Source organism: Nanorana parkeri, unplaced genomic scaffold (assembly GCF_000935625.1).
Source record: "Nanorana parkeri isolate BGI_ZX_2015 unplaced genomic scaffold, ASM93562v1 scaffold476, whole genome shotgun sequence".
In the NCBI taxonomy this organism is placed as follows: Eukaryota; Metazoa; Chordata; class Amphibia; order Anura; family Dicroglossidae; genus Nanorana; species Nanorana parkeri.
In genome coordinates, this window is record NW_017306744.1 from 207608 (window position 1) to 214522 (window position 6915).

Here is a 6915-nt window from a genome sequence, read left to right on the forward strand (position 1 = left end):
TGTTGATGGCTACAAAGAATACCACTTTTTGAGTGGGTGAGAGTAGAGAGAGAAAAGTCTTCAATGCATGGAGAAGCCATTTCTGAAGCACAGAAAAAAAAACAGAATAGGTATTAATCAAGGAATGAGAGGCCAATGGTCTCTGATACAAAATAGAAAGGGCAGAAACATGACCTGTGATACTGCTGAGATCCAAGATCCAGACCCAGCCATGTTTCACCTAATATTACTGTTTTTATGTTTTCAATTTTATTTACATTATTTTAAGATTGACATGTCTTGATTATTTTGATTTTTTAAGTTTTTTACATTCTTTTTTTATTTTTACTTTTTCCTCATAAGGCCATTCAAGCAAACACGTGCAGGGAGAGCATTGTTGTAGCATCGTTGATACTAAAACACATACAAGCGATTATATTTATAGACTCCTGGGTGAACCAGTGGCATGGAGCAGCTTAGGTAAACTTGCTAGACAAATCTTGTGTAAAATCAGTAGACAAAAACAGTGTAAAAGAGGTGTTTGTTAGGGAATTCTCATTGTGGACGGCTAAGGGATCCTTTCCTGATCAAGGCCTTGGGAACAGACACAGATCCACACTCGTGTAGAATCAGTACATGTTCAGTTTATTCTTGACAAACAGTAATATATATATATCAGAGATGACAATATACAGCGGAAATACTTTATGCAAGCACGAGACAAAGATGTGAACTTACTGCATAGAAAAAGAGGAACTAAAGTTATGGAAACTTACCGAATGCATTTAAAGCTGACTTTAATATGTACCATTAAAAGAGGACCTGTCTCAATTCTAGAGAACCTGTGTTGTATTTATCAGGTATTCCTTTCATTCCATTCCTTTCAGTGTTCTTCTCTCAGAGATGAGAAAGAGGATGCCTATCACCTAAGTACACTGAGGCCTGCTGGCAGTGGGAAGAGTGATGTAGGGCTGTCATGCAAGCTTTGATTGATTTGCCAGTGTTCAATCAACTCAAGGTAGTTGCATAACTCAGTGGTCCTTGAATTTAGATGTAGAAGATGTACGATCAAGAAAAAATCTTTTATAGGTATAAAAAAATGAATAAATTGGGGGGCATAATTTTACCCTGCAATAATAAATACACTCAGGGGTTGATTTACTAACCTGATAAACACACCACGAACGTGTATACACCTCTGCAGTGTGTTCCCTCCCAGCATGATCTATGGGTGGAATCTAAACACCTTTGTAATGTGTACACACCCAGCAGGTGTGTTGTGCAAAGCCCTGAAGGAATTCCAAGGTGATGTTGGGTAAATTAGCTCTATGTTGTGTTGCTTGCGTTGATGAATGCAAGGAATGTAAATAAATGATTTAACCATTTTTGTCTAAACTGTGAAGCAGCATTATATATGCATCATGTGCATGATTTTTCCATATATGGCATTAGTGGAAATATGCTTTTAGAGACTTTTTGGTTGATAAATACGTTTTGCTGTGTGAAAATCACACACACCTGGTGTGCGTGTGTGTGTTTAGGTTAGTAAATCACCCCCATAGTGTTTAAAACAAATGATTTCCTAGAAAAATCACTTGGCTCAGGATAAATTTCATTATTAAAATGTTAATGATTCCTAAGCTACATATTCAGCTTAAGCCTTACAGATCCATCAAGTAAATACCATTCTCAGATCAAAACATTCGCTGGGGCCAATAAACAAGCCCTCTTATTCAGGGCTTGCCTCCAAGGTAATTTAAACTTGCACTATATATGGTTACACTGCTTAGCTGCCCTTTTCTCTCAGTTAAATAATAAGAAAACACTTCTGGGAATTCTCTAACGTTCAGACCTTCTGGTTTCAGTTTGAGAGACTGAACTGCGTCACAGAAAAGTATCAGCAGGAGGAGTTTTTTTCTTACTAGAGAAACTTCAGTAGTCAACAGAGAGCAATACAGAGAGTAATACAGAGAGTAATACACAGGTTTCTGGGTGACATTGCAGATTCAGAATCACATTTGTGCACCGTGCAAACTATTGAAGATCTATTTTCCAGACAACATTATGAATCCAGAAATCTTTGCCAGTTCAGATTTAGCCAAATAATGATGCCGGCAACAACTCATAATCAGCAGAATGTCACCAGAAAGACTATGCTGCCACATGAGCCACATCACAGCAGTCAGACCATTAACCATGTTATATTAGCAGGTACAGAGAGTCGCTATACCACAAGACCCAGACATAGTATTACCTAATTACCAGAGAGCCTAAAGTCATTTTTATCAGTGACTGTGTAACTATTGGTGATTTGCAAAGCATTGCTACTACTTATCTTAAGATATTTTGGAAAGCGGCATTACTAAAGATGCCCATAGACTGCTGAGGATAAACAGGTGTGCATTCAAGATCTCACAAATCTTTAGGCACCACCCTTGTTTTTCTAAACTGCCTACAAAATTTATTTTTAACAAACTGAATTTTTATACAGCAACTAAGACCTAAAGGGTACTGTATGAGTAGTTTTATATGCAAAAAAGAAGAAACTTCCATCTCGGCTTCAAAAAGCTGCTCAGGCAGTGAAGACCCACTCTGCTTTTTTAATTATTTGTTATTCTTTTATGAGAAGAGCCAGAGGGTACAAACTTAAAGCAGGAAAATGCAAAGTTTTCCTAACCCTGTAAAAAACATCACTATCTCTTAGTATGTGCCAAAGGTATCTGTTTAGAAAAGGGTTAGATGTATACTTATATTTTTTGTAAAATGTCACTCTGTGCTGTATTTATAGATAAAGCATAGTAGAGGGGGATTGATCAAAACTGGGTAAAACAGAATCTGGAGCAGTTGCCCATAGCAACAATCAGCTTCTCTCTTCAGTTTGTTCACTTAAGCTTTGAAAATGAAAGATAGAGGCTGACTGGTTGCCATGAGCAACTGCTTCAGTTTTAATAAATTACCCTCATTGTATTTATCTACACCAGGGGTCTCAAAGTACCGGCCCGCGTGCCCGACTTGCGGGAGCAGCTACACGGTCTGCATCTCTGTCGGATGCAGACCGCAGAGCTGCTCCGGTCTGCTACGGCCGGAGCTCTGTCAGTTCTGAGCTTACATTAATTTGAATCAGTGACAGTTGCCGCTTGTAACAAGTGCATACATTAAAACTGGTACTGTATATAGTAGCGGCCCCCACAGGACTAAAAAATTTGTCCAGTGGCCCCCGACTAAATTGAGTTTGAGACCCCTGATCTACACTAAAGAATTCATATTCAAAAATAGGAAATATAGTATATAATTTAAATACTTGTGACAAAATTATGTATAAAAGTGCTAATATTACTATTATTTTTATTCTTTTATCAAAAATATCAGATTGGGAAAAGTGCTTAATTACCTTTTATTTTTACAGGTCAGTCGTTTGGTGAGTTGACCCTAACACGAGGGTACCAAGCCTCTGCACATCACTAGTTGTGAATCACAATTTCACCTTGGAAACAAAGACACGCTTTAACTAGTGGATCACAGAGGAGGATTTTGGTGTTGAATATTGTCACACTCATCACTAAGGGGGTCATTCACTATGGAGCCAAAGGATACAGATGTAGCTTCGCCTGATCCTTCGGCTCTTTCGCGGGCGCCTGTGCCCTTCGGTTCAGTTGAACCGAAGGGCTACTTTACGAGCTATTCACAATAGACCGTACAACAGCCGAAGGCAGCCGAGCCCGAAGTGACAGCCGAAGCATGGAGAAAGGTCAGCCGAAGCTGAGCGATCTCCACGCAAAAGACAGCTGGGCGGAGCCAGCCGGAGCATGGGTATAGTGTAGAATGGAAGGATGGAAAGAAGGGTTTTTCTGGAGGGCGGTTTCTTTTCTTGGGATTGATTTGGATTTTACGTTTTCCTCTCCTGTTTCCTTTTCCGCCCTTTCCCCTGGGTGGAGGCAATAAACTATAGGACTTAAGAGGTTTTTTGAATAAAGAATTTATAAAACTTTTAACATTGAATGTTCAGGAATTTAATTCTCCGAATAAGAGAAACAAATCCTTTCATCTTTTTAGATCGGTCCATGCAGATATTATTTGCTTACAGGAAACGCACTTTTCCAAGATGTCTTGTCCTAAATACTTTTCTAAAACATATCCACAATTTTGGGGGGCCAGTTCAAAACAAAGGTGAATTTTTGTTGGATTTAGGAAAACCTGTGTATTTTCATGCCATCTGGAACTGGCGGATCCTGAGGAGCGTTATTTACTCCTTAGGGGAATGCTGGGGGAAACTCAGATAACAATTGTGGTATATTACACTCAGGGGCGGACTGAACATTCGGGCAGTCGGGCACGGACCGAGGGCCCGCGGCCATCAGGGGGCCCGTCACTGACCGTCCCCTCGCCGCTACCTCTCTGCCATCTGCACCCGGTCAGCCCACCCGCGTCAGAAGCAGCTCTGTAATAGCCGGCTGCTCGCTCCTCATGTGGGTCCTCGGCAGGTCCCCAGCGGGCTGCCCTCTACAATGCCTGATTACCGGCCCGGATCGCATACAAGGCAATCCGGGCTGGCTGGATCATGTGACACAAGAATGTCTATGCAGGTGGGGGGTGTGGGAGGGACTTGTATATGGGCGGAGCACAAGGGAGCCCCATAATCTTGTATTGCCCGGGGGCCCCATGTGTTGTCAGTCCGCCCCTGATTACACTCCAAATATTAAACAAGGTCCATTTTTTACCCATTTATAAACTTATCAATATACATTCTCAAGGGGCTCTTTTTGTATGTCGTGACTCGAATACGGTTCTTTACCCTGCTCTTGATAAGAGGAGTTCTGGGTTGGGGAGACTGTATGAAGCTTCTATTTCTATATAAAAGATTTTGCGGGATCTCCTTTCTCAATATTTATTGGCAGACACCTGGAGGGAGTTAAACCCCTCCAAAAGAGATTATACGTACTTTTCCTGCCCACATAATACTTTATCCAGGATCAACTATATTTTTGTATCAAACACTATGCTTTCTCAGATTGTGAAAGAAGATATATTACTAATACCCTGGTCGGATCATGATGCGTTATGTGTGTTAATTAAGGCCTTGTATCCCAGTCAGGGAAAATCTTTTTGGTCATTGAATAATGCTTTACTTAGTGATCCAGAGGCAGTAGACAAAGTGCAAAAGGCACTTAAAGAGTATTTTACAATGAATGAATCCTCGTTAGTATCACCTGCAATACATTTGAATGCCCATAAACCAGTCATCCGAGGCACTTTGATACAGATATCATCTATTAGGAAAAGGCAAAGGCAAGGGCATCAGAAACAGCTGGAGGAGGAATATGCTACTCTATCCCCTCAATATAATGATAACCCTAAGTTAAATGAAGCCCAGGTACAACTAAATCTTTGTTTATTATTTATAGCAGAAAAAGCTTTGAGGTGGAGTAAACACACCTTTATGTTAAAGGGAATAAGCAGGATTCTCTATTAGATAATCGGTTGCGTAAGCCAGATCTCCAGAGAAAACAATACGTTTAAATATAGGCGGATATGGCCTCACTAGGGACCCGGACAAAATAGTTAAGGAATTTCATGAACATATGCAGCAACTTGTGAGTGCTCCACAAACTGAGGATTCTGGCTTGATCAATGCATTTTTTCACAGACATAGCCCTACCTGGTTTATAGGAATCTCTATATACAACATCAGAGGCTCCTATAATACTTTCTGAAGTAGAGGCTGCAATAAGAAGTTTTAGGGTAGGGAAATGTATTACAATAGGTTTATGCATATTCTTTCGCCATACTGGAGGGAGTTATTTAATCAGTTACTACAACGGGACCATCTGGGTTCGGAGACATTAACAGCGGCAGTTACTATGATACCGAAGCAGAATAAGGATGAGATTAATTGGGCTAATAATAGGCCAATATCTCTTCTTAACCAGGATGTAAAGATACTGGCAAACATTTTGGCATATAGACTTAATATGGATATTTCAGATCTTATTGGGAGAGATCAAGTAGGGTTTATTCCTAAGAGACAAGTGACGGATGGGGTTAGACGATTGCTGCATTTAATGTATCTAGAGAAGCATAGACAAATATCTAGTGTTTTGTTATCTTTAGACATCAGTAAGGCTTTCAATACAGTATTATGGCCATATTTTATACACTTCAGAAATGGGGCTTTGGACCAAATTTTATTAAATGGGTCAAGGAACTTTATAGCAACCCTGAGGCGTTTTTACATTATTCAGGATATAGTTCAGAGAGGTTCCCGTTGCCACGTGGGACACATCAGGGTTGCCCATTGTCTCTTTAATTTTTTTCACTAGTGATTGAAACTTTGGCCATAGCTACACAGAAGAATTAATAACTCTAAATCTAAAGCACTAGGTATAGCTAAAAAGCAAGAAATAATGCAAAGATTTAAGGGTCAGTATCCCTATAATTGGTAATATCATAGGGGGTTATTCACTAAAGAGCTGAAGGATCCAGCCGTAACTTCGGCTGATGCTTCGGCTCTGTTCGGCCGCCTCTAACTATTTTTAATCCTTTTTTAAATTCATTTCACTTATTTTCTATTCTGCTCGCTACCTCGGAGGTACCGAGCAGAATAGCCAAGCCGAATGCCGCCCGGCAGCATTCGGCTATTCACTTACTGCCATTCGGCCCCTATGAGAATAGGGGCGAATGGCAGCAAGTGAGCTGTCGGAGTTTCGGCTCAGTCGATTCAAATGTTGGATCGGTTGAGTGGAACTCCTGCTTGAAGTTGAAATTTGATGTTTTGAACTGTATGTTTTGAAACTATTTAAAATGAATACAGAATCAGATTATTGAAACAGAAACTAGTATGGTAGTTTTCTATGCACAGGACTAGCTAATTAGTCTAAAATCTATCTGAAGTAAAAAAATAAAAACAAAGTCTATATATACGTATGTATGCATATATAT